This window comes from Sceloporus undulatus, chromosome 1 (genome assembly GCF_019175285.1).
Source record: "Sceloporus undulatus isolate JIND9_A2432 ecotype Alabama chromosome 1, SceUnd_v1.1, whole genome shotgun sequence".
NCBI lineage: Eukaryota > Metazoa > Chordata > Lepidosauria > Squamata > Phrynosomatidae > Sceloporus > Sceloporus undulatus.
Window position 1 is genome coordinate 223957734 of NC_056522.1, and position 25310 is coordinate 223983043.

Sequence of the window (25310 nt, forward strand, 5' to 3'; positions counted from 1 at the left end):
AACAGCATGCATGTGTCTAAGCTGTGCCACAGTAGGGGAATGGTTATACTGAGAGATTGCACATTTGAGGGATTGTTATTATTATTATTATTATTATTATTATTATTATTATTATTAAATGTACACAGCACTGTACATTCAATCTTTTAATTAGACGGTTCCCTGCCCTCAGGCTTACAATCTAAAAAGACACGACACAAAAGGAGAAGGGAATGGTGGTGGGGAAGGGGATTAGGTCCAGCAGTTCATCTCTCCCTCTGTGGCCTGGACCAAGGCAGATGGACTGGAGGGAGGACTTGGCTTCTTGGAGCTCGCCTGCCTCCCTCTCCCTCAAGATGGTGGCTGAAGGGAGGGCTTGAATAGCTTTTCATAACACGAGCTGAGATCACACATCATGCTCGTACAAGGTAGTTGCACTACACAACTCTTCTGCATAATACCAATATTTTTCAGTTTAATGTGCACTTTTGTGCCTGCCTATTGACCCACTGTGACCCCAGTGACCCACTGGGAATAAAATTCTGAAATTTCCATGAATAACGTGGGGTATTTAAGGCACCGACAAATAATTACACACTATCCAAAAATATACAGTTGCATGCCTGGAATTCTGGTGGTTTGTGCCAATGAGAGTAGACTCACTGGATTAACTGTTGCATGGTGTGTCAGTGGCTCATTTCCAAATGATTCCATGGCTCTACTGTAGTAAGGACTAATAGTAGGACGTGAAATGGTTACCCTTGTGGAACTTCACTAATGCAACCATGAATTGACTATGCCTGTGGAACCAAGAACCTATACATGTATATGACACCAGGAACTACAAATAGTAACTTTTCAATACATCTCTATAAAATGTGCAGATAGATGGATGAATGGAGGGACAGATGATCTAGCTAGCTAGACAGATAGATGCCTACTTGATTCTCTCTCTTTCCAAACTTATACTATAGGATTTTGCATGGTGGTTATACTCAACTTTAGAATTACTTCAATAAAAACTGTAGACTGAATAAAGCTCATCGTAAATATACAAAAGTGCAGACTTCTGTCTGGTATTTCCCCACCTTCACAAAAAAAAATACTTTCCATTTTGGGACATGTACGCACATATGCAAAGCTGATCAAAAGAAAGATTTTTCATATGATACAATGAGACAATGAAGTTAGTTCTTCTGTAATTTAAAGTATCAGTGGTAAACTAGGCTGGAGCTTGATTAATGGTATATTAAAATCAGAGTCTTTGTGGTGAGTGCTGGATAAGGAGTTTTGGGCAAATTGCTTGGTTACTTGGAAGCCTTTAAATTTTAATCATAGAGACACTTCAGCATCATTAAGTCCTGAAAAGACAATGGGGCACTGGTAGGAAGTTATGTGAATTGATGTGCTTCTCAATCTTTTCCTCTGGTGATATTGAGAGCAAAGTATGGGCTGCAATTGAGAATCCTCTTGCTCCCCATGACTTTGATTGCTGTTGTTATAATTTAATATTAGACATTTTCATTATGCTCATAGAAATGAGATGAGTGAGTTTTTTAAAAAAAATAATAATTAAGGGCTTGGATCATAAAAAATTGGGTTAAGTTGCAGCTTGTGTGTCATGTGTTCTAATGTGCTCTAGCAAGGTTTCGAGAATTACTGGACACTAAGTACAGGAATAAGTTATAGAAGAGGTAACTGTGTATTTGTGTATGTGAATGTGTATGTGTAAGATTTTCTGTGAATTAAGTCAGTGGTATGTCTGCAGAGTTTGGTAATGTTACTTATTTTAGATTATAATTCTCAGGATCTCCCAGCCAGTATGACCAATGGAAACTAGAGAAAAACTTTTTTAAAAAATTAGATTTAAATTACTTAACATGAAAGAGTACAATATTGTTTATAATCCAAATCAAAGGAACACACAGAACAAACATAACAAGACCAACCCGGGTGTAATCCAAGATGCAAACATGGAATTGGTATTGTAACAAGTTAAGTTCTTAGTGGTGATTAGTTTTAGTTGATCTGTCATTTTCTGTCCTCACAGGAGGATTCTTGAGGTTAATGATTCATTCATACAGTCACTAGACTGTATCTTTCCAGAAACTTTTATGGACTGAAGGTAGTCCTGCACTTTGAAGATTATTTTTAATATATATAAGAAAATAGAACAAGTTTGTACAAATTAATTGTGTTTGTTATGTTGATCTAGTGCTTTATACTTACTAGAGAGTTCTTCAGATTGTGATAGTCAAAATACTCTTGTTAGCCAAAAAATAGTTTTTTCAAGCTCTGAACCCATATGATAATTTTAAAAATTGGATATAGGGCAGTATATTTTTTTTCCTTCTCTTCTAAGTCTGATTATGTTTTAAAGAGAAGCCATGATGCCAGTGTCCATCAGCTATCAACCTCAATATCCGTTGTCAGCACAGTCCAATGTGACATCCAACACACCAAAAAAACCATGTTATCTGACCTCTGGTGTGGGGCAGGGTAATATTCACATCAAAACTCACATAGTTTGGTCTCCACAACCAGACTGCAGTCTGCAGGAGGAAGTTAACAGTTCCTTGTGACTCAAGTATTAGTTAGTGAAGTAGCCAAGCAAGCCATATGTGTAATGTGTGGGCAAACAAACATTATAATGAAGCTGGTAAAGAGAATAAAATAACAGTACTACCTTGGAGTTAAATATATCATTCTTGTTTTTTACAATGATTCATACCTCACTTTCTGGGTATCAGTGGGTGGTTAACAACTTTCACAGAATAATAACAGAAATGATTCATACTTAAACAAATAAACAGTCAAAAACAATACTTCAAGTAGATAGTGGTCTGGTTTGTAATTTCTAATGTATGCTCCCAATAGAAGGGTATTCTTAAAATGAGGATCCCAGTATAAAGCTATAATTTTACATGAAGAAAAATTAAAATTAAATAATCCAAGATATATGGAGTTAGCCTGCTTTGGAATAGCGAGTGGGTAGGGGAAGAATCAGGTCCCCTCATGGCACCTTATGGCTTTAATGCCAGAATTGAATAGGCTTATCACACCTGGAAGATTGATTTCTAAGCAAAAAAGAGAGGTATGAAAACAAAGGTTTTCAAAGTGGTTTGTTCCTGTTTCCTTTCATAATGAAATTGTTATGAGACACAACACTGGTGTGATAGTGTCCTAAATCAGCTTTCTAGAATCAACTGTGATGCAGTTTCCTAGACCCTTATTTGTCTGCTGGCTGTGTGGGGTTTTATTCGGTGTTGACAGCTTGCTGTTTCCACTGCAAATTGCCCACCTAGAACCAGAAGAAGAGATTTTAAAAATGTTTTTATTGTTCAGTTACCAAAGATAATTCCCTCCCTCTTTCTATTCCCTCTGAGAATTAGGAAAGACCTAAATTGGAATTAACAAATTGTTTTACTTTTTTGGGGAAAAAATATCATCAAGAAATATTGTCAAAGATTCAAGCAAGTCCATCCAGTGGAAGACAGCAAGTGAGAGTACATGGCCAGAGCAGAAAGAAAAACAACTGTAGTGTTACTAATTAATTATGTAAGAGTGTTGAATTGTGTTTCACTCTCCTCATATTTGATTCTTCTATGCATGGATGATGTCCACATGATTGGGACCCTGTCTTTTTTATCTGGTTTTGGAGCATAAATGCATACAGAAATCTCTCTTTTTCAGACTCATCACTCTCCATGTGAGGAGAGTGACAAAACTAGAGACATAGGTGATTCTTTGCATTATGACTCAGTATGCCCAACATACTTACATAATGAGTGAACCAAGACAAATTTATTTATTTATTTTATTGATGTATTAAAAGAGTTTATGTATTGTCTTCCAGAGATTCCAGATTAAAACACAATAGATTAAAACATTCTTTAAAAACAGATTAAACTGTTTTAAAAAGGATTTTTCCCAACAGCAACAACTTTCTTTAAGAACAAATTAAAGCCAGTCCTAAAGCTAGTTTTAAGGATCAAAGATGATGCAGAAAAACACTTTAGTTACTGCCTGCTGCATTCTCCAGGGAGTCATCATGATCCCTTTTGGAAGGAGTTGCACCATCATGATGCTGAGATAAAGAGAAAGCTTCATCTCACCTGCTCATTGTCCAAAGCTCCAAAGGAGTGGTGGGGTGTGCAACAGGCCATCCATTGACGACAATGAATTCTGAGCAAGTTCATATTGGAGGAAGCAGTCTTTAAGGTTTGCTGGTCCCAAAATATTAATGGCTTTGTAGGTCAAAATCAACACCTTGGAACTGACTTCAAGAACAAGTTGGCAGTTGGTACAAGAACACGCTTGCTACTGTACACACTTACTACTGTATTATGCACTAGCTTTAGCTTTCCTACACCTTCAAAGGGCACCGCCACATAGAGAAATAGAGAATAGTAATTTATTCAGGAAGGCTGCAGTGTGTTAATGGTTAAGACGCTGACATGATGACTGCAAGGTCAGGAGATCAGCAGTTTGAGACCCAAGCGCATGTGATGGAAAAGCTCCCATCAATAATCCCAGCTTCTGCCAACCTAGTAGTTTGAAAGCATGTAAAAGTGCAAGTAGATAAATAGGTACAACTTTGGTGGGAAGGTAACAGTGTTCTGTGTGTCTAGATATTTAGTCAGGCTGGCCATATGACCACAGAGTCATCTTTGACAAAGCTGGCTCCCTCAGCTTAGTAATGGAGATGAGCACCACTCCCTACAATCATACACAACTAGACAAGCATGTCAAAGGGGTCACCTTTACCTTACCTTTCATTAAGGCATGAGCCACTGCAGCCAACACTACCTTCCCCAAAAGGAGCACAACCAGTTTGCCCCAGTTCAAGTTGATTTGGATTGAGAGATTATAGAAAAGCTAGTTGCTGCTTTCCAGTGATTTATCCGGTAAGGGAACATGAACACAATTGCAATTCTGCTCCTATGGTGGTTGCTCTAATGGGATATTAAACATATCAGACTTGAAACATTTTTGAAAATGTTAGAAATGCACATTTATTGCATAGCATTTGTATCACTAACTTATCATTTTAATATTTTACTCTCTAATTTATCTCTTGGCTGGATTTTTCCATGTACCTGAGGATATGTGTGTGTGTGTACACAGTTTATAAACATTGACTTTTATTTAGACACTGGGAGATAAAGATTAGTGTATCTCTAGACTGAGATACAGAATTGTCATTATTCATGTATAGTGCAAGACAAATGACTTATGCAGGCTATTCAGTGAGAGTTTATATACTTCTGTAACTCAGGTTTAAGTATTATGTGGCAGAGTAAGCAAAGGATGTGATATAATTTGGCTACATTGCCTTCTTTTCTGAGCCTTTAATAGAGTAAAGAGGCAAGGAAGGAGAACATAGGAGCACTAATGGTAGTTTCTATTCCAGTGGCATCAGAAGGGGGCATACAGGGGGTGCCAACCACACCCAATGACACCCTAAAAGGGGGTGACACCACTGCTCCTCAGATAGCTCCTTTTTGGCAGAAACAGACTATGGCATTCACCTGTGTCCCTTAAAATGCAGAAGAGATGGTGAAAGTGGGGTCAGGCTCAGTGGGTAGAGAAAGGAAAGGCCCCAAGATCTTTTAAAAATAAAATAAAATGTCAATTATCTTTTTTTTAAAAAAAAACTGTAAAAAATTAAAAATTCTTTAAAAAATTCTTTAAAACAGCAAATTTTTAACAAATTTTCACTTTAAGGACATGAAACTATGTATATGTAAATACGTTTAGGCTGTGTGTATGATATATTGTAATTTAACAGTATAATTTTCATTGGCTAGTTCTTTATGTGCTAGATCTTTATAAACTATTACCATTACATTCTGTGATATATGGTAATTATGATTTACTTTGCAAATCAAGCAGCTGGGAGCTGGGTTTTAAAGGGGTTTTAGGTGGGAGGCAGCAAAATGTGAGCGATAATATCCGGTTGCATCCCAGAAGAGGAGTCAAAGTCGGGGTTTTTTAGCCATGCAGAAAACACCTTAAATAGTCCATCAAGACAGGGGCTGTGGTTTTGTTGCTACTGGTGGCACCTTGATAGTCTCAGGTGTGGCAAGTTTAATGAAGTGACATAGACAGTCCCAATTAATCCTCTGTCATCCCACTTTTTCAGTTCTCAATTTTTACTACTCCTTCCACTTTCTCCCTTTGTCCTCGGCTTACTTCAATTGGTCTAAAATGAGTCCAAAGATTAATGGTAGTTTGCACTCAGTTAACTCAGCAGGAAGAAGAGGAGATGAAGGGCAGAATTTTGCTCTTCCCAGTACACTAAGGCAAAAGCAAAGTGTCACAGGCCCTCCTAGTTTGTATGTTCTTCCTTGTTAACAACTTTTGTCATCTTGACCATGTTCTGTTGTTGCTTGGCCACACATATCCCAACTTTCATGTGTGAAATCTTGAGTGTGATGCCATCATAATCAATATCATTGTCATCATCATCATCTTCCCACTTGGCAGAGAGTCAGCTGGCACTGCCATATATATATATATATATATATATATATATATATATATATGTAGAATTCAGAGACATAGCTGTGTTAGTCTGGAATATCAGTTTGCAAAGCGATCTTGCAGCGTCTGACTGCACAGTTAGTCTTAACTGTGCCACAAAAGAACCTTTTTCTTTGTAGGGATAAAGAGAAACAAAAAGGAATTAGTTGGAATAATACGGGGGAAAGCAGCTGACAAACACCCCTTCTTAAATGCAGGCTTCTTATCGCACATACAACAAATGTGCAAACAATATGTAGTGTGGCCATGATGTATCCATGTGTACAAATGTAAAGCATATGACTGAAGATATTTAAAAAGTGGGCTTTTTATCATCATGTGGAATCCTGGCAGGCCATGTACACAGGTATGCATTTCAGTATGTGGATTTCAACCTTCCTCCACCTGTTCATTACATATATGTGAAGGTAAGCCCTACATGTAAGGATGTCTGTAACTCAAAACGTATTCCAGCTGGCTGTTTCAAGTAGATTAAACCAGTTAAATCAGTGAGATTTACATATGTGTTGATTTAACAGTCAACAATTGATTCAGTGGGTCTATTCTAGTTGGGAGTAGCAAGTGGGTTGAGTCCAAAGAATTTTTCATGAACATATATTTTTAACCAAAGGGCAGAACAAGGGCTGGAACAGCTGATTGTAACAGAGTGATTTACTGAAAGAAAGAATTATTAGTGAAGATCCAGGATCAGGAGTTATACTGCACATATGTAACAATGTCACCTTTCCAACCCTCTGCCAAAACACACTTTTCTGTGTTCTCCCCCAATCACTGATCACAGTCATTTCCTGGCCAAGAAGAAAAATGGTGTGGGGTGGTAGAGAAGTGTCCAACTACTTTACTGTAGCTAGATGCACACTAACAGGCATCTTCCAGGATCTTAAGGGATCCTCTAAACTGAGGCCTTGGGAAATTGTAATTTCTAAATAAACCTCTAAAATAATCTTTTTGTCCAGCTATAGCAAAAATAATTCCTCTGCCACTCTCCATCTGCCAGGAATTGGTTCTTTTGAGGGGGGAGGGGGATTTTGGGCAAGGCTGTAAGATTACTCTTACTTTTTCTATAAGGAAGGTGTAAAGGGGAATTCTAAGTATGCTTAGAAGCCTCCCTGCAACTGGAAACTGGCAATGCAGGAAGACTTCTCCTTTTTACAGAAAAAACTGTGAAAGGACTTGGTTTCAGTATCTGGCAAAATGATCTAATGATCTCCCAGATGTTCACATGTGACCTCTTTATGTAAATCAAGTGCTGATCAAATGGCCGCATTGAATGGCTGGGGAGATTATTTTATAGAACATATTTGGTCACAACCCGATTGGCTGGTATAACTTATACTAAGTAGCAGTACCAATGCAGGTGGCAGCAGAGGCAGAATAGTTGTGAGGTGTTTGTGGAGGAAACAAACTGTTTCTGTCAGGAGAGAAAGCTCTTCTCTCATCTGGGATCCTCAGCAGCTAACTGGGCAATTATTTCTGCCTATCAAAACAACTATCACTGCTATCTGCATGGCCACTCAACACCTGAACATAGGTGGATTGTTAGACTGTTGTGAGACACCAATAGAGCAAAAACAATGTCCAAATCTACCCAGTATTAGTTGCCATTTGAAAGTTTGCTCCAGTCTTTCCAGCCATGCCCTTAACTGTTGTTGTGGGGGGGGTTTTTGGGGGGGGGGAGGCTCAACATTGGCAGTCAGGTCATTATTAATTTTGACTACTTGCAGGTACATTTTACAGAATGATGAAAACACACTATATGTTGCATTAAAACAGTTCTTCTCCTCTTTCACTTTCCATTCTGGTAGCAATCTGAGTACCATGAAAGCAATAGTGAAAAATAACCATCACCTAGTATGCTTCTGAGTGATAATTCCTGAGGGGGCTAAGTTACATAGAAATCTTGGTGGTTCAATTTTGTCTGATCAATTTTGCCTAGTGAAAAAAAAGGGGGGTGGGCTCTTGAGCCAGGATTTATTCCATGCCCTTGCTCTGTCCCCACTATGCTTCTTTGATTGAATTTGTTTCTGCTTAATACCTGCTACAGGTGCAACACCCTCCGTCTGCTTACTATTTCCTCTCCAAGGGAAATGCTGATCAGTCATGCCAACTCTTAGAAGTCTTGGAGGCCGCTTTAAATCCCCCACACTAGAGGAAGTCAGCAGATACAGCAACGCAAAAGTAAAGTCATGTGAGGCAATGTGTGGGGGTGTGGGGCATGACACAGTGGGAGAAGTTCTTCTGGTCCCTTACCGTGTGTGTATGGAGTATGGTGGAATTCCTCCCTTTGCTCTTGAATGGCCTCCAGATGACCAACTGCTATTCTAGGAGTGGTGGTTTAATCTTATTCAGAACTTGCAAACTCCTTCCTCAACAAAGGCCTCTGTAGAACCTAGAGACTGAAAAGGAAATTAACTTCTGGTTTTGAATTTTGGTCAGCATAGCCTGCCATAGTTACAAAAACTGATCCAAATTACAGGTGCTCAACATGTTCTTGAATTAAATGAACCCAGTTTTAGGTTCATGCAGATGATGCCACAATGTTATGTGACCAATTCTGTGCTGCTTTTCTCATATTCAAACACCTGATGTATTGCATAGGAATTATTCTGCAGAGAAAAACACTTTAATCTCTCTCTCTCTCTCTCTCTCTCTCTCTCTCTCTCTCTGTGTGTGTGTGTGTGTGTGTGTGCAAAACTCTGTTTCCTGCACCAACTCCACTCCTGCAGAGGATTTTTGTTTTGAACAGAAAACAGATTTTTGCACAACAATTACTGTGTCGTACTATGCAGAATAGTCCTCCACAACATTTCATAAGGTTCAAATACGGGAAGAGCACTGTGGAGGAATATTTGTTCTCTCTTGCAGTAGGGAGAAAGCTACCATGATTTTTTGTCTTTACATGTACAGATAAAGTAGTTTACATTCCTAGTCCCCAGCCAGCTGGTGAGAAACTTTTTGTTTGCTGACATATAATTGAGAACTGATGGGTGAATTGCATCAAGGGGTATTTCACTGACCCTTCTGTGTACCCAATGTGGGGATCTGGCTGAGACAGGGCACAATGGGACCTTTGAACTGCATTTCTCCATAAATTGTCATTATGGAGTCATTGGAGCACATTGTTTCAACTTATCTTTGTGAACTACTTTTTACACTACAACCCATTATAAAATCCACTGTTGTCTTCATTCCCGGGCTTTGAGAAGTGGGGAATATAAATCCATAAAATAATATTGGGTGGAGGGGCACTACTGGAAAAAAAAAAAACCAGTTAAAGGACATGTGTTTTGGCACTGTCTGTGAAAATAAAAAATTAGTTCAGTTTCAGCTCAGGTCTCCATTTCTGATGTAAATACAGAAGAATTAAAGAATCAGAGATTGGTATTGGGACCAATGATTTTGTATTAATCTACAGGGAGTGTAAAAATCAATCTAGCTGATATAGAAGTGAATGGCGTGCATTTTTATATTCAAGTCTTTCAATCAGCATTTTCTGAACATGGCTTCTCATTATGAAAATGATGATAGGGATTAATTACTGCCATGAGTTTAAGTGCTAATGGTACTTTGAACTGTACTTGTCACCATATGACATGGAATATTACTTGTTTTTTCATTCTCACAAATTCTCAGGCATGTGGAAATCTTAGCCTCTCAATGAAAGACTAACTGGAGATTAAATGTGGGGTGAAAGGATAACATTCTTTTTTTAAAAAAAATATATTATTTTGACTGACTGGCCAAGACCATTTTACAACCATTGCTTGATTAAAAGTAGAGAGAATAATGAATTACTAAAAATTATTTCCAGAGGCTATTTCTCAAATGTGAATGATTTAGATGGGCAATCAAAACTTTTACAAGATGGAACAAATTGTTCAGAAGAGTCTAACCAAAAAATCAGCAGCAAAGTATAAAAATGAGCCATTTTACAAAATATCTAAGAGTGATATTCACTGGTGAATGGGGTCTTATTAGGTAAATAAACAAAGGAGGCTAAATGAAAAGTGTCTTATGAGGTGAAATTAGGCATTGTATAGAATGCCTAGGAATTTTTTAGTTTACAGCATATGAATTCTACAGTTTACCATCTACAACATATGAAACACATAGGGAAACTGTTAGCACTCCTATCTAGGGCTCCCAACACACTTCTTCAAAATAATAAATTTCTGGTCTTGAGAGTATCCTGGGAATATAGCAAAACATCTTGTGTGCTTTCGCTGGGTTCTGAATGTTATTTCTAGGCATTCCATGCATCAAATAAGCAAAAGGGGCTAAAAGGAAAAGACAAACAAGACTGAATACATTGCTGAAAGAATGAAACACCCCACCTACATATTGGGAACTAGATTTTTAGGTCAGGGAGAAGGTGCAAAGGCTACCAATGAACACCAGTACAACTACTCTGGCATCTGCACAGCTGGATGGAGGCTTCCAGCAACTTCCTAGAAAAGCAATGGCTGATTTAGCTTGGGAGCTTATCACACAGCCCCTTGGTATGCTCCCGGAGCAGAATGGGGGAAATAACTCATTTTCTTGCACGCTGGGACGCTGCTGATGCCACCAGAGGTTCCCATTCCATTCCTGATCTGTCCTACAGGAGGCGATTTTCAGGAACTGTTCAGAAGTGTTCCTGAAAATCGCCTCCTGTGGGATGGATCGGGAATAGAATGGGAACTTTCGGTGGCATCAGTGGCATTCCAACATGTGATAAAATGGGTGATAGCCCCCATTCTGTTCCCATCCTGCCCCCTTCTACTGCACCCCGATCCTGTCCCAGGGGCCTGTGCGATAAGCTCCTTGGTTGGAGAGGACTTCACCCAACTAGTATATAAGCATTATCTAGAACAGTGATGATGAACCTTTTAGCCAAAACTCAAAGGTGTTCCCACACTGGGTATCACCCGTTGCCAGGAGGAGGCAGTTCCAGGGGGATGGGATGTCAGGGGGTGGGACTTCCATCTTCTGGGGGGCAGGACCTCTGGAGGCAGGACTTCCTCAGAGATAGTTGAAGGTCCAGCAGGGTTGGGGGGAAGAGTGTCTGTTCCTCCTCTTCCTCCTGTCCTCCCAGGCCTTCAACTGCCTCCCCAGAGACAGCTGAAGGTCTGGAACAGCTGGGAAGAGGAGGAACAGATGTGTGCCTATTGCTTCTCCTCCCCCTGCATCTTCCTGGGCCTTCAGATGCCTCTCTGGAGACAGCTGAAGGCCTGGGACAACTGGGAAAAGGAGGAACAGGTAGAGACTTGTTCTCTTCCCTGTCCTCCACATGCCCTCAAAAATTGTTCCGTGTGCCATAGGTTCGCCACTACAGATCTAGAAGACGGGGAGCAGTACTTTATGTGAGTACTCCTTGAATGGCAAATCTTCCTTGTATAAACTTTGTACAGTGACTCATGAAAATAATGGTTCCCTGAGCATATTGCCCATATTAATTCTGTTATTCTTAGTTTAATTCAAGATGGCAACGAAACCAAAAACTTGCCACACAGAAGTCATGAAGCAACAGTGTATTTGAAATTAAATAAAAAGGTTAGTCTCAACAAGGGGAGGCTAATTGAATCAATTTTTGAATTATAAATCAACAAACAGATGAATTAGTAGGTCTGTTCTTCTTGGGACTGACAATAAGGTTCAGCCCATTGTAGAGCAACCAATAACAAACAGACAAACAAGCAAAAATAATAACAAAGGTCTTTACTCTAATACTGGGAATCATATTCCTTGTACTGAAGCATCAGGAAACTGCCTTATAACTGGGAAAAGTATCTCTTCCCATGGTATGATTCATTTGTAATGATGATTCATTTGCAGTGATGGTGCACATGCATGTGTGCATGCATACACACACACCTATTCATCCTGAGTTTTGCATTTTCAAATATATTTGGGCTACAGCCCCTCAAGCATTTATTCTGGAGTACCTTTTATGTAAATTATCCAGAATATATGATATATAACATTTCTGATGTGCATATAATTGAAAACTGATTGGAGCTTCACATAAAATACAAGAGATAGATCTATTAATAAACTTAATTGACTATTCCTAAGAAAATCAGATGAAGAACTTTACAGTCACTTTTTTAAAAACAAGCAAACAAACAATATGTAGCATCATTAAAGCCATATCCATGCTTGATGACTGGATGTGACATGTCCAAATTTATAGATATATGTTTTTTCTTTAAAGAGTGTAAGATAAATTAAGTAGTCTATACAGACAAGTCCATCTAATACCTGTCCCATTCATTATCCAGGGAGCCTGAAATCAGCATAGAATTTTAGCTATAGCAGGGGTGAGAGCAATACTCTGCCCATGTGTTTAACCTGAAAAAGAAATATAACGCACTCCGTTTTAGTAGCTAATTTTGTAGCACCAGATTTCAGAGGCTAGGCACCAGGATGTTATCCCTAAGAGTTTGAGCTGGGAGGAGATGGGGTTGTCATTGATCTGTGTTTGTTGCCCATACATATTTTAAAGGGTAAAGGGCATGCTAAATTTTACAAATCCATGGGTGCTATGGAAAAATTGACAATGAATAATTCCCATTTTCATTGCAGAGAAAGCCTGGGAAACTGAAAGCTGGAAAGCTTACAAAAATAGGGGGGGGGATTACAGTGAGTCATTTGTCTGTGGAACTCATGAACAGAACTCATGAAGAGAACCCATGAACAGAAAATATCATGGCTTCCACCATGTTCCTTGAAAATGATTAGATATCTACAGATATTCAATAGCTCTGTCATCACCATTGGTAGAAATACTAAACCCTAAAACACCTGAAGTATCTGGATTCCTATTTCCAGGAGGAGACAAGACTGCTAAACTAGATCAATATGATGCTTGGTCTGACCCAGCTTGGCAGCCCTCTTGTACTTATGTTAAAGGACTTGCAGAATAACAAATTCAATCTGGAGGGTCAAATATAGACAATCAGCAGCTAAGATTGATGCAAAGTATAACTGGCACCAGAGGATGTGTAATGGTTACTTCAGTCTTTGTATAGATGAACGCATAAAGCAGAGTCCAGCTTGTACATAGCACAATAGATATTTAAACTAATTATAGAGACTGTATAATAGAATGCTTGAAACTGCTTTGGCAGAGACATGATTCTCTGGTAATTGATGAGGATTAATGATATCCTAACTGACATTCTTGTAATGGTACTTCACATTGCCTTTGTGTGTATTCACAAAGGATCACAATATTCTTAGGAAACATAGGTGATAAATTTTCAGCTGTCTTGTAAACATAGGTAAATAAGTACTTTCTTGTGTGGTTATAGTTGCAGTGGCTTGAAAGATACAACCAAAAAGATGTGGTTTGAATTTAAACCTCTGGATATTGTGGCCCATTGCTTGAATGTTATGGACTCTTTCCTCTTCCCACAGTTTATACAAGCAAAGCATTTAAGAATGCTCAACCTATTTAACACATATAAATGAATGGTTCATGGTGGAGTGAAATGTGGACATGTGGTATGAAATATGTCAAGGCACAAAAGATTAAGCTATTTTTTTTCTCTACAACACTGAACAAATGAATCAGAGGAGCAAACTGAAGCAACCAAGTTAAAGCTCATACATAACAGAGAGAGGCACTGAATGTAAAGATGCAAAAAAATGGGTAAAGAGTATGAACCTGCCCATTAATGGCAGCTTACCTCTACACACTTTCTCCTCTGTGTTGATGTTTGTTCCAGAGAATGTGAGACAACTTTAGGAACAAGTGAAATATTCCAAAAGTGGTTTAAATACATGTTTTGGTGTTAGGAAACTGCAACAAGGAGAACCACAGAGCAACAAAAATCTTCAGTTTAGATTCATTCTGAGCAAATTTTGCATGTGGTTGTGTGTTGTATAGAAAATAGCATTTTCTGCAGATGAAACAACATTTTCTACATTGAAAATGATATTTCAAGGCAGAAATATTATTTCCCTGATCAGAACCACTTTCCCTCCACTTCTTGTGGAAAAAAAAAAGGGGGGGGGGAAGAAGCTGTAATTGGAGACACTCATTCTGCACAAAATGTGCAAGTGTGTGATTTGCATCAAAACAGCATTGTCTGCACAAAAAATAATTTCTGTGCAGCAATATTATTTTCTGCACAGACAATGCTGTTTGTGGCACAAAACAACATGTACATTTTATGGAGAACATTGCTACTTGTTCCTTCCTGGAGAAGAAACTTTGTGAGGGACATCTGTGCATACTGGGTTTAGCTCTGTATTTAAATGGATCTGGCTTCATTTGATCCTGATCAACTGAGCCCGAATCAAATGATGCCCAACTTTCCAATTGTTGCAGAGGGAAGCTGTGTGCATTTGGGCTGACACACAGTTGCTTGTCCCAACTAGAGCAGACCCACTGAATCAATTGTTGAATGGTATAAGTCAGCACTTGTTTACATGCCACTGATTTAATGCAGTGGCAGGGAAAGTGGTAGGCTGTGTAGTTCTTTTGTGCAGCCACTAAACTAAGTCTAATCTCTATGCAGAAATAATGCAGTTGTACATCATTTTAACTTCCATGGCTCAATGCTATGGAATCTTGGGATTTGTAGTTTTATGAGGTACTGTATTCGCCTTCTCTGTCAGAGAGCTACAACAAACTAAAAATCCCAGGATTCCATAAAATGAAGCCATGGCAGTTCAAGTGTTGTCAAACTGCTTTCTTGCCACAGTGCGGAGGCATTCATAGTTTCTCAGGGCATCCTCAATAACCCCGAACCTCACATTTTTTAAATAGATGGGGGAACATTGTAAAACACTCCCAAATGCAGCAATAACATTGCACGATGCTGCAATCCCTCAACCTTTTAGAAACAGTTATAAATTAAATAAAAATTCAGGAAATAAAAATGAAAGTCATGTCAAGTCACTTATGGGTAACATTTCTGGTCAATTTAGGAGGCAAAACTGGTTACATGGAGGTTACATGGAGATAAAATCTGGCCCCCAGCATAATTGGTCAGTTCTGGTTTAATGGGTCTACTCTAGTTGAGACTTGCTATTGGATTTTTATTGAAATTTACAGAAATATGCCTTAGAAAGAATATTTAACTCACAGGCTGGTTTGCAAAAAATAAGGAACCCTCAGCAGTTCAACATTTACATACATGACAGTGTGATTCAAAGAAGACTAACAAATAATAGGAAAAGCAGATGCTAATTCTAAAGAAATCTTTGAAATCCCACACTTGACTGTCCACCCTTTGAAGAAGTGAAGGTAGAAGAAAGGATACATCCTAAAAGAAGTTGATAGGATTTTTACAGAACACAAATTGTTGGCTTTGTGCAAATGTTAACATAAAAGTGGTGTTATGGCACCAAATATGGCATCAGGATGATGTTTTAAACCAAGATTCATCTACACATTTGAACAGTCTTATCAATTTAATGTATTTGTTTGCCAGTAACTATAAAGAATACTCATAGAGTGAAACAGAATTTAAAATAACCTTAATCCAGTTGTAGCTTCATAAATCTCATCCAAGAAACCCTGGAAATGATAGCTCTATAGGATGACTTGGGGGCAAGTTGTAGGAAAACTGCAACTCATAATTTCCCAGAAGACCCAAATTTGACACTGCTTGAAAAGTACATTTGAGACAATGTTCAGCATGTAAGCATACACAGGTATACAAACTGCAAACACAAAGGTCTTCACTCCTTGAATTCTGCCTGTTTCTGTTGTGCTTTTTGAACAGCTTGTTTGCTAGCACAGTGTTAAACCCTATTGTAATCCCAACTAGAATAGACCCATGAAATCAATGAGAATTTGGGAAGTAAATATTTATGTAAACTCCATTATTTCAATGTGTCTATTGTGGTTGGGCAGGAAAAAGTGGTTTTAGGTTTCAGAAGGCCACATTTGGTGGCAAAGAACCTCTGAAGCTCTCCTGCATTCAAGATGGAACCTGGCGTTGAAATATAGATGCAGCCTTGTAAGTCTAAAATAATGATGGAGCACAATATTCATGCTGCAGATTTCTATTCTCATGAGTTGTACTTAGTATGGCCAATAGTCAGGGTCACAACTGGGAAACTTCAAATGGTTCCTATGAAGTGAACTCACAAAATGCTATCCATCCTTTGTTTTTCCATTCTATTAAAAATCACATTGGATTGTGTTTCCCTCTGTACAGAGAATTTTTTCCTTGTCTCTAAAAACACCATCCAACAGCCAAAATTGAATGTGATCATTCTTTATTCCTTCCATTCAACAATAGTTTATTGGTCATTCTTATTTTTCCCCTGAGATAGTAAAGCTAGATATAGCTAGATCCTATTTTAGACTGCAACTTCTCTTGTAAAAAGGAAAAAAAAACTTGTTTCTTTACTGGTATGTTTTAAAAGCAATACATCCATAGAAAAATCTATGAGGGTTTTCAAATTCAATAAACAAGGTTGGAAAGGAGGCATCCCTCATCCCAGCTCCAGCAGGATCATAGAAGATCCTTAATTTTGCCCTCTACGCTGGAGGTCTTCAAAGTCATCAATCTGTTCACAGCACACTGGCAGCACAAAGTGCTTTTTGAGTATCTAGATGTACTGTACTCCTGTAACATCCTAGTGTTGTGAGGCTCCTTTGAAAGATGGCTTATGTGAAAAATAATTGAGCTTTCTGTGATTCCTCACTCATAGAGGCCTGTGGAAGTACAAACACTGGATGTGAAAAATTGTACAGTGGCAATGTTTTTCAAGGTGAAAAGTCATGAATAGAATAGTTAGACAATGGTGAATTTGAGGTTTTGTAAAAAATCTTGTTTATGACTATAGAAGAAAAGGTATGTATCACTTTTAAAAAAATTAATCATCTCTTTCCCCTGCACTATAAACAGAACCACTGTTAGATACACTCTTATCAAAAGAGGAGGTGAAGAATATATTTGCATTTGATGCTGAAACCTATATGATTCGTCGTCGTCGTCGTCGTCATCGTCATCATCATCATCATCATCATCATCATCATCATCTTGCCTTTCTCCTAATATAGAGACTGAAGTTGGCTAATAGCAACTTTAAAACAATAAAAAAAATAAAAAATGCAAAAATATTAAAAGGATAAATATAACATTTAAAAAACAGTTTAACAATTTAATATATGTTGTGTGAATACAATCTATGACCCAACATGTGGTAAGCTACACAGGTTTATAGTTTGATGAAGCACTAAAGCTCTCTGATAGAAATCTAAATACTTCCCCTGAACTGTAAATCCCAGGATTCCACTAGCACTATAATTCTGTACTGCAAAGAAACTCCTGGGGTTCTGCTGGCATCGCCAGTATCTGATTTCCTCTGCAGTTAATAAACTAGAGCAAAAACAAAAATATGCCGAGACTCCGTATTTTTAGCCATGACTATTTCCAAAGTTTGTTTATGGAATTCATACAGAAGGGATACACACATTAAGTGCTGTTATTTCTTTAGAAAATTGGATCATGAAATTCTGAGAAATGTGAATGTCAAATGGACAAACCCATTCTGGTTTGTATATTGATTAAAAAGCTGCACATTTGATAACTTTGTATCAGAAGGCAGACTGAGCAACATTTCCTTCCATTTCCAGTGCAATATATGCCTTTATCTTGATTTCTTGTCTCCCCTTCAGCCCTCTACTTTTCAGATTAGCACTTTCTCTGTGCATTACTTTAGCCAGTCTTTCTTTTGGCTGGTCAATGCTGGACTCTTGTTTTTGCCCTTTCCATCTACATCCTATAGCCTTAAGCAGTATGGGATTACTCACTTCAAGTATACTCTGTTTTTTTCCTTAAGCATTGTTGTCGTTCAACAACCCTATGGAGGGAAGCCATAGTAGCAGAGTTCATGTTTTGCATTCACCTCTATTCCCTGAGCTGGCCAGTTAAAAAGGCCAGATAGGAGACAACAAGATAAACATCTGCTGAAGATTTACTGTCAAGGGAAGCTCATAGTTCACATAGAGAGATGGTTAATTCAAGCCATGGGCTGCCCCAGGTTACTGCCAACCAGGTAGCTAGACTGAGCTGGATGGATACATGGGATGAATCTATACTGTAGAAATAATGCAGTTTGACACCACTTTAGGTGCTATGGCTCCATCCTATGCACTCCTGGGATTTATAGTTTTGCAAGGTCTTTCAGCCTTCACTGCTAAAAAGTACTGGTCCCCTATAAAACCTCAAATTCCAGGATTCAGTAGTCTGGAGCCATGACAGTTAAAGCGGTGTCAAACTACATTATTTCTACAGTGTGGATGCATCCATGGCCTAACCTGGTATAAGGCTATTTCATATGGCCCTTTCCCCCATGCTTGTCATTGCACATTTTCCTTTTGCTCTCTTATTTCTACTCTTCTTTTCAATAGCATTCAATAGCATTTTTTGTTCTAGAGAGCTCTTGCCAAGCCTCACACTGCCCCACTGACTGTTCTTAATGCCTTATTTAAAAAGGCTTCTTATTCTTGCACAGGAGATGAACTGTAAACATCTCAACAATCTTGTTCCCGGAGTAGGTGGAATACTGGTGAACATTCAGTGTCAACACCATCTCATCAGTTTGAATAGTGTAAAGTTTCATTGCCACAAAACTGCATGTGCAGTTTAATATATATATAAAAGATAGCCAGGGAAACACGTGTCAGTTACCATTTCAGCCTGAAGAATTCTGGCTGCAGAAAGATTGTAAAACATTTGACAAGGCTTATTCACAACTGCTAGTGTAGAAGTCTTACTGACAAAGAAATCCCTAAGATCCACTTCACAGATGAGCTCATTCCACCTCCAAAAGATTCTGGATCATAACATAGAAGGTGGAATGCCTTCCACAAACCAGTCTGGACATATGGAAAGAGGCTAAGCATGGCAGATAAGGTATTTTGTAAGATATTTTCCCAGCTGTATTTTGCACATATGCATTTTGTATGTTCCCCACAGTGCCCAGGAATAGATCAACAGCTCTTTCCCACAATCAGATGTGTTTATTCTTCTCACTAAATATTTAACTGGAACTATATTCCATAAATTTGACTGGATGTACCTGCAATGCCATATAAATAATAGCGTTTAAGTTGTGAGCAGAAATGGCTAATATGCTACTTGCATTTCTTCAGTCACGTTTGCCAAGTAACATCAAGCTGAGCCCATTTTTCTTGCAGTTTATTCCACCCTTTTTTGCATATGCAAAAGATTAAAGAAGAGAATGACACTGGAGCTGGAGGATGCATGATCTATGCTCCTTTGATTATATTGAAACATTAAAATATCATCAGCATGTTAATTTTATCTTTCAAACCGTATGAGATTTCATTCAGCATCTCTATTACATTTGTTTGGAAATAACATTTATTCTGATTCTAAGGATGTCATAGAAACAGTTGGACTCTGAAAGAGGGAAATATTATTCTTAGATGTGCACTAGCATTTTTAACTGTTCTCTACTTATGAAGAAAATAAGTTCTCAGTCAGAAGAAGGCATCATATATGGGCAGCCCATTGTGCAGTTATATCCTGACAGATTCACTAATGAATCATGTATATGTTTAGTCCAAAAAACAAATATATTCCAACATGGGAAACTTGTTTAGAGAAATAGAAACTGCTCTGTGTGTGTATGCACATGTGCATATGTGTGCATGCTAAATACGGATGGGAAATATTCCTTAAAGAAGAAGCTAATGTAGGCCCACTTACAAATAATCAGCGGAGGTTTTTTTTCTTTGTACATCACTGCAATCACATTTACATACTTCTGCCAACACTCACATGTGATGACGTCATAGGAAATAGATTCCGATCCACATCCTATGGATTCAACAGTTGTGCTGAATCGATTTATTGCAAAAGGCATGGAAAAAATGACTGTAAAAAAAGATGCATGTTAAATGGGCCTAGTTTCTGCATCAGGAAAACTTTAGGTGGTGTTGAGGTAAAACATGCCAATCCAGTCCAAATTTAAGAAGAAAGATCTTTTACCTTTCTTGGAGGTTGAAACCTCAAATAGGAAGGTACCAGTCCACTGGCTCTCTCTTTAGGACTCCCCTGTTGCAGCTGTAATGCGGTATCTTACAATCTAGAAAACACCCATGGGTAGCCATGTTGGCCAAATGGCAAATCCTGTTTAAATAAAGCTATTCTTCAGTGGAGCTTTTCTCTGAAATAACCTGACAGAAAGCATGGCACAGGGGTCTGACAAACAAGGGACATATATGACTTGGTTCTATGAAAGGATATACTTAGGCCTATAATTCAATTGTTTTATCAGTTATTTACTAGGCTCCTGGAAGCAAAGACAATGAGTATGACCCATAATTACTATTTCTACAGCTCTGAAAAACAAATTATTTGCATTTTGCATGTTCGTAAAGCCAATTTAAACCTGCTACAGGCCAGTAGATGCTGACTTACATTAAACCAGATAAGTTTATTTATTCATCCAGAGACCTGTTAAAGGACAGGAGAAGCTGATTAAGCCAGACAACTTTGTCTATTCATCCAGTATTATCTGCTGTCTCAACCACAGTCTTACACAAATATCTTCCCTTCTAGATCTACAATTTTAACTGGGTCTGCAAGAAATCAGGTGCCAAAACATTTTAGAATCACATTTTAGCACTATTTCATAATGATTTTTTAAAATGCGCGTGCACACACACATATAATAAAATCCTTCTGAAAAGCCAAAGCTTTGATATCCAGTGTCAAAGGCCATTATTTGAGTTGGTGTTTATTAGATCCATGAATGTCTGTTTTGTCTTCACAAAGAAGAATATTGGTATACATCCCCCCCTCCAATCTAGCCCTTCTTTTGGCATGGAACTGGCTATATCCCATGATAATAAATGCTGGGCATGTCTGAATAGGCATTCATAAGAATATGTTTTCCAATGAATTTTATGCCAAGGTTTTGACACAACCATCAGTTATGCCAGATACAAATAATTTACTCTCTGTCAGTTCAAATACACAGTCTTGTTTGGACTGCTTAAATCTATACTGGCACCAAAATACAATAAGCAATATTGCTCAACTGTAGATCTGAAAACATAGACATATGTGTAAGGTGCCAGCAATTGAAAAGTGCATATGAAATTAATTTGGGAAGGAAAAAAAAAACACCTCTCTAGCAACTTCCCCTAGCTCCAGTGTAATTCAACAAATTATTTCAGATTTAAATTCTAATTTGGGGTTTATGCTTCAACAATTTTGGGTGGTGGTAGATTAAGGGACATGTGGAGACTATAGCATTTTGGCAAACTAATGATTAATGTTAACCCTTTTCAGTCATTTGGAATCTTGTTAGATTAACATTTGAGGCAAGGGTTACACTAACACACCCATCATTTCCTACATGTGGAAAACAACAGTCTGAGGAGAATATGGAGAATATTAAGACTCTTGGTGCAATCAAAAAATCTGATCAAGGAAGGTTCTAGCCTGCTCTTATTCTCCATGTGTGTAATTTAAAAGAACTCCAAAAGACTGAACAGGGCTTTTATTACTTTTAATATACATCTAAAGGAATTAATTGTTTATCCCTTGTGCATCTTACCTTTCTTCTATGCAGATATCTTAATATTTGCTACTTTTCTTTTTCTTATCTTTATCCCACCTGTCTTCTAGTGTGGGACTCAAGGAACTAAAATGAAATGGAATTTGTATTCAAGTGTTTTGACAGGTGCATTCCTTGTCTATTCAATAGACTACAGAATGTAGCTGTGATTAGGTCAGTGATCTAATGAATTTATTTGCCTATGCAAACACAATGCCATGTATTCTGCTATAAAGGTGTGTGTGCAGTTCCACATATAACAGAAACAATGCTGAAGAGGCAAACCTCTATAGTAAATAGAAAGGTGCCAAGTTGTTATAGTAGAAATGATAAGCATAAGCAAACACCAGACATTCTGTAGAGGTGGGGATTTGAGAAACTGATGCACGCCTCTCATAACTCTATTGAATCATGGTTTCCTAATTTTCAAATGTTATTTTTTAAACAGTGTGGATTTCAGTGGTATAGGTTAATCTGGGATGCATTTGAGGATGTAGTTTTCATGAATTTTAGGTCTAATTTATTTTATATGTTGTTGTGTGCCTTCAAGTTGTTTCCAACTCGAAGGCAATCTTATGATTAGATTTTCTTGGCAAGATTTGTTAAGAGGAGGGTTGCCATTGCCTTCCCCAGGGGCTGAGAACATGTGACTTATCCATGGTCACCCAGTGGGTTTCATGACTGAGCTGGGAATTGAATCCTGGTCTCCAGAGTTGTAGTCCAATACTCAAATCACTATGCCACACTATTATATATTTATAGGCTGTTGTTTATTTCATTTTTGGGTGTAGTTATCCAACTGTAGTGGTGCCTTCATAGTCATGTGGGCTAAAACATTGAATGTGAATAAAGTATACGTTTTGAAACATTATAGAGTGGCCTTTACTTGAACTATAGCACACCTTTCAACAAGACAACCAAACCTGATTTAAACACTAAGAAAGATGAAAAAATTCACTGTTATCCCCCAGAACATTTCTTTCAGATGATATAAAAGACTGTGGCATCTAACATTAAGTGAACAGGCTGGAGGCGATCTTGCAGATTGGCTTAATTTCCATGTTTCATTGCAGTGATAAGAAATCATCTTTCCCTTCTCTTCCCTCTCTTGGCAGTTATGTGTACAAGAACAAAGAAGAGTAGGCCTTGTGAAGTCCTATCTATACTTTAACTCTTTAAGGGAATATGCTAAGGAAACTTGTGTTTTACTATGATGTATTGAATTATGGTTTCCTAACTTTTCAGTTTTTTTAATAGCTTGGGTTTCAATGGTATGGGGAAATGTGAGATGAATTTGAGGATGTTGTTTTCTGTACCTGAAACAACAAGTTCAAAAATTGCTCTGAAATGTTGGCAGCCAATTAAAATCCCTCATCCTCTAATCTTATTCAGTGTATATTCAACTTAAAGAAGAATAGAATACTTTCTCATCTACAGACTTTACAATGTATGTTGCATATCTATTGAATGTCCACATGCTCATAATATTGATATGTACACTATAAAATTCATGGAGACATCCTATGTTGACAAGCAACTTGAAGGTACATGCACACACACACACACACACACACACACACATGTCAATGGACCTTTATATACTTGCATTGTATCTTTCATAATTCTCTGCTTTTAAGTCTGCTTCTGCAAGCTATATGTTGTAGCTTTGCAAATGTGTGTATGCATGTTTGTATTCAGAGGATTTGTAGTCCACCCTTCAGCCAAAAAGTCTCCCAGAGTGGTTTACAAAATAGTTAATGTGACAGTTTCCTGCCCTCGGGCTACAATCTAAATAAGACGTGACACAGAAGGAAAAGGGAATGGCAGTGGGAGAGGGGATTAAGTCCAGCAGGTACTGCCAACTCTTCTCTCCCCACCCCCAGCCACAATGAAAATGTCATTTCAGAACAAAGTTAGCTGCTACATAGGAAACTCTAATAATTCAATCATACAGTACATTACAAGATGCCACCCTCAAAATAGGCTCATCACCTTTAAAATACAGTGGGCCCTTCCCTTCCATGAGGGTTTGGTTTTAGAACCACCAATGGATGGGGGGAAACATGGATGCTCAAGCCCCATGTTATTCAGTAGGTGGTGATGTGCTCATGTCCGCATCAGTGTGTCAGCATGCATACACCTCCCTTGAGCTACTTAGAATTCACTTGGAGACTTACCTCATCATACGTGGACTTGTATCCATAAGGAATAGAACTGAGCAGTTTCACAATGTTCATATTTACTAAGGGGCTGTTGTTACATTACTACATAGAGGAGCCAGCAACATGACTGTTGTGCATTGTATAACAGGACACAAAGCACAGTGGGACTAGTGTGCACTGGGACCGAAGCATGTTGTGATTGATCCACATCGGTACAGTCTTGACAGGGTCCCACTATGCATCTTTGCAATTCACTCATAGGGTTCTTAATGTTTAAATTTGCATAAATATATGTTATATGGAAACCCATAGAGAAGTCTGAGCCCATGTGAGACTGTCTGTCTGTCTCTCTCTCTCTCTCTCTTCTTACTATATATTTTCTTACTCTCATGCCTGGCAAGAACGGATGAATGGATAGATATCCCCAGTGGCACTTTGAATGTTAAATAAAAGGGAAAACAAAGAAAATAGCTTTTCACCATGATCATTGTAGGAAAATATAAGAAAACAAGCCCAATGGATTTAAACAATATGAAAGAAAATTTAGGTTAAACATTTCAAAGTGGAAGCAAAAGGTTTGTCTGCATACCCCAGCAACAAAACAAGTCCACGTCATGGGAGTCTGGCTTCCATGGGTCAGCTTGGGATCCCCAAGAAGTGAAATTTAAAACTCACATCTTCAGCTCGGTTTATAAAAGTCCACATTTCCAGTAACAAAACCAGCAGTGACAGTGATGTATAGGTTTTTTTATGAAGCCTGATAACTGATGGATATGTGATCTTATAAATGCTTAGACAAACTAATGCACATAATTATATTTTCCATTTGAAGTCTATTGCTAGGCATTATAATACAATATCATTAGTTGAAATGGCCACAATGATACAGCCTGGGCAGTTTGTCATGGTAATTACAGGGTGATTATTTTTGACTGAAATAAAGATTTCAGTTTTAGTATGGTGGAGAGCATAATCACAAATTAGAGGCTGCCTCAGAGTTAAACAAAAATATTGGGAAGGCTTTAAATATGGATTATAGTATAATGCTGAAACAATTTCTTTTAAAAGTAAAGTGCACACACA